Genomic DNA, 5,011 nt, shown 5'->3' on the forward strand with positions numbered 1-5,011 from the left:
CCTGCAGAGAGAGACAAAAATTGAGAACATAGTTGGGAGAACCTGGAGGGGAAGTCAGCTGTGCTGGAGCCAGTTGGAATAGCTTTTGAACCAATTGTTAAATTTCCAGAGTGGGCATTTATATCTTGGAAACTGTCAAACTAGATAAATTTATTTATTGTTTTGTTTATTGTCTAGTCTTAAGAAAGTTATGGGAAAATGTTAAAAATGCAGATTAAACTTAAAAGTGTGTCATGTGTATTCCCTACCACTTCCAGAAAGCCAGAGGTAAAAACATCCCTGCATATAACTGACATGATGAGAGATATGAAGGAAGCCAAAGGGAAAGAAATATGGTGAAGCATATGGGAGAAGAGGAGACAGAAGATGGAATATAAAAGAGAGACATAAAAAGGGGGGGAGAATTAGGGAGAACAGGTATTGAAAAGGGAGGGAGGAATATCAGGGCTGGGAAAGTCATGAGGGAAGGGAAGAGGAAGTAAGTAAGAAGAGATTTGTGGAGAAATAGGGACACTCAGTTTCTAGACTTTGTGTGCTGAGACCAGTTTTTATTCTCTCTGGGTCTCCCTGTCCTCTAGAACACCATAATGAAGAAAGTGGTCTGCTCCTCTGCTCCTTAAGAGGAAAGTGAAGAAAAGTTTGGGAAGGGGCTTCCTTGAGTCTATTAAATGAAAACTTGGAAGAAAGATTCCCTAGTCTTAAGTCACTTCTATGATGCTATACATATAAGATATATACAATGTAAATAAGGAAGTAATTTCAGAGTGAAGACATTAGCAGTGAGATAGGCCAGGAAAAGGAGAGCTAGGTGATGCAATGGATAGAACACCTGGCCTGGAATAAGGAAGAGATGAGTTCAAATCTGGACTCGGACACTTATTAGTTTTGTGTGACCCTGGACAAATCACATAACCTCTTAGTTAGCCTTAGTTTTTCATCTGTAAAATGGGGACATACTGGCAAAGGAAATAGCAAACTACTCTAGTATCTCTGACAAGACAATTCCATGAACAAAGTCCATAAAGTCATGTAGAGTTTGACACAACTGAACAACAATAAGGCCAGGAAAGCCCTCTTGCAAAAGATGGTAATTGTATTGTTTTATCTAAGCTCTGGAAGGCTTCATCCCCATTCTCAACGTTGGAATGGAGAAAAGAGAAGAAAAGGTGACGGGCATAGAGATGTGTAAAGGGAATGGTCTGGATGTACCAGGTATATCCTTTTGTTCAAAGAGCCCTCTCACAAAGGCTGTTGAGAATCCTTTGTGGGGTTTGGGTGCAGGTTTCCAATCCCTGGGGACCCTGTTTGCCAAATCCACTGATATCACCACTCTAGTTTCCAGCTTCCATGTCCTACAATGCAGGAATTGCTCTCTGATTCTTTCCCAGAGTCTTTTTTTTTCTTCTTCCTTTTTTTTCCTTTTTTAAAAGTTTCCTCCTTGTTCAATAAAGATATTTTATTTTACCAGTTACATGTAATAACAAATTACTACATAAGTTTCTAAAGTTATATGATCAAAATTGTCTCCCTCCATGCTTCCTTCCCTCTTCCTGGAGCTGTCAAGCAGTTCAATATGGGTTGTACACATGTTATCATGCAAAATATATTTCCATATTGTTAATTTTTGTAAGAGAATAATTATATAAACCCAACCCCCCAAATAAGACCCCAAATAACCTAAAGTGAAAAATTGTATGCTTTGATCCACATACTGGCAGCATCACTTTTTTCTCTGGATAGTTTTCTTTGTCATAAGTCAGGATTTGACCAGGATCATTGTACTGGTGAGAGTAACTAAGCCTATCACAGTTAATCATTCCATAATATTGCTGTTACTGTGTACAGTGCTTTCCTGATTCTGATTATTTCACTCTGCATCAGTTATTCAACCTTGATTTGAAGATTTGAGTGAAGGCACTGTACTATTCCTAAGGTAGCCCATTCCACTTTGGGATTACTCAAACTATTTTTCTTATATAAAACCTGAATCTGTCTCTTTGCTCCTGCCACCTATTCTACTATTCTCCTGATTTTAACCTCAAGGGGTGGTGGAAGAGCAGGAGGATGAAGATGAAGAAGAAGGTCTGATATCTTTTATACATGACAGACCCTCACTTACTGGAAGAAAGGTGCCATGTTTCTCCTAAATTTTTTCTTTTTAGGACTGTATATTCAAAGGTCTTTTAATCAGTCCTTTTATGACATGAACTCAAGGTCTGTCTCCAGCCTGGTTGTCCTCTTTTGGACAGTCTTCTGATTATTATATTCTTCCTAAACTGCAGGTCCTAGAATGGAAGATAATAACCCAGATGGGGACTAAGGCCAACTATCTTTACTATACCGATTGTTCACATTTCTATTCCTGTCTTCACGAAGCCCAAGACTGACAGCATTTCTGGCTACCACATCACATTGTTGGCACATTGATTCTGTTTGAAAGATGAACTGCTATATAGTTAGGAGTTGATGGGGAGATTATATGAGGGTTAATATAGCAGAAATCTCTAAATAGAATACTTAAACGATCCCATCTCAGAAAAAGAAATAGAAAAAATCATTATAGAACTCTCTGAGAAAAAGGACTCAGGGCCAGATGGATTAATAAGTGAATTTTACCAAACATTCAAAGAACAACTAACTTCAATACTACATAAACAACTTTAAAAAATATGGTAGGAGAGAATAGTTCCAAAATATTTTCATGAAACAAATTTTCATTTGTTTGAATGGTATTTATTATGGTATTTATACATAGACCAGGAAGAGATAAACCAGAGAAAGAAAACTATAGACTAATTTTCCTAAAGAACATTGATGTAAAAATTTAAAATAAAATGCTAGCAATGAGATTACAACATTTGATCACAAGAATAATATACCACAATCAGTTGGATTTTATATCAGGAATGCAGAGATGTTTCAATATTAGGAAAACCATCAGCATAATTGACCATATCAAGAACAAAAGCAAGAGAAATCACAAAATTATTTCAATAGATACAGAAAAGCATTTAACAAATATAATACTCATTCCTTATAAAAATGAGGAAACATTTGTATAAAATGAACCTTCCTTAAAGTGATAAATGGCATCTATCTAAAACCATCACAAACTAAGTCCCTTCCCAATAAGATCAGGGGTAAAGCAAGGATGCCCATTATCAGCGCTGTAAATTAATATTGTACTAGAAATACTTGCTATAGCAACAAGAACAGAAAAAGAAATGGAAGGAATTAGAATCTTCAATGAAGAAACAAATTATCACTCCTTGTAGATGATATGGTCTAGAGAACCTTTGAGAATCAACCAAAAGACTAATACAAATAATCAACAACTTCAGCAGGGCCACATGACACAAAATAAATTCACATAGATCATCAGCATTTTTATATACCACTAACAAAATCCAAAAGCAAGAGAAAGAAAAGGAAATTATATTCCAAATAACTCTAGACAATATAAAATATCTGGGGATATGAACACAATTACAAAGCACTCTTCACACAAATAAAGTCAGACCTAAACGATTGGAAAATGATTAGTTATTCATAGATCGGATGAACCAATATAGTGAAAATGGCAAGCCTACCTGAATTAATTTACTCATTCAGCACCATATCAATCAAAATATACCCAAAATTATATTATAGAACTAGATAAGATAACAATAAAGTTGATCTGGAAGAACAAAAGGCCAAGAATATCAAGGGATTTAATGAAAAAATATGAAGGAAGGAAAATATGCCAGCAACTTAAGAGTTTGATAAAGCCAAAGATTCAAGCTTTTGGGGAAAGAATTCACTGCTGACAAAAACTGCTGGAAAAATTGGAAAGCAGTACAGCAGAGATTAGGCATGGACCAACATCTCATACCACATCATACACTGAGCTAAAATCAAATTGGATACTTGATCTAGAAATAAACAATGACATCATAAATAAATTAGAGGAACATGGAAAAGTTTAACCATCAGACTTATAGATAAAGAAAGAATTTATGACCAAACAAGACATAGAAAACATGAAAAATGAAATAAATAATTGTGATTATCCTAAATTTAAAAGTTTTTGCACAAATAGAACCAAATGCAACCAAGATTGGAAGGGAAACAACAAATTTGGGGAAAAATTTCTAAAGTAAATCTTTCTGACAAAAGCCTAATTAAAAAATATAGAGAGAATAGTCAAATTTATTAGAATACAAAACATTCTCCAATTGATAAATGGTCAAAGGATATGAATAGGCAGTTCTCATAGGAAGAGATTAAAACTATTTATAGTCATACAAAAAAAATGCTCCAAACCCCTACCGATTAGAGAAATGCAACTATGAGATACCAACTTACACCTTGGCTAAAATGACCAAAAGGAAAATGATAAGTATTAGAGGATATATGGGAAAAATGGAGCACTAATATATTGTTCTTGAAACTGAACTGATAACAATTCTGGAGAGCAATATGGAATCAGAGATCAGAGGTAAGCGAAAAGGACATATTTGAACCAAAATATTTATAGCAGCTCTTTTTGTAGCACCAAAGAATTGGAAACAAGTGTTGTTCATCACTTGGAGATTGGATGAACAAGTTGTGGTATATAGTTGTAATGGAATACTATTGCACTTTAAGGAATGATGAACAGGATGAGTTCAGAAAAACCTGGAAAGATTTATATAAACTGATGCAAAGTGAGTGAATTGAGCAGAACCAGAACAATTATATAGCAATGGAAGTATTATGCAATGATTAATTGTGAAGGACTAAGCCATTTTCAGCAAAACAAGTCTCCAAGATAACCACAACTGAAGAAAATGCTATCAATACCCATAGAAGGAACTATTTGAATCTGAGTGCAGAGCAAAATATGCTGTCTTCTACTAGAAATCCTTCATGAGATTTCTATTGTATGTGTGATATGTGTCTTCTATCATGGGCAATATGGAAACATGCATTACCTGAAAGTATGGTCATAATCTTTATCAGATTATTCACTACCTGATGGACAGAAAGG

This window comes from Gracilinanus agilis, chromosome 1, assembly GCF_016433145.1.
Source record: "Gracilinanus agilis isolate LMUSP501 chromosome 1, AgileGrace, whole genome shotgun sequence".
Taxonomy (NCBI): domain Eukaryota; kingdom Metazoa; phylum Chordata; class Mammalia; order Didelphimorphia; family Didelphidae; genus Gracilinanus; species Gracilinanus agilis.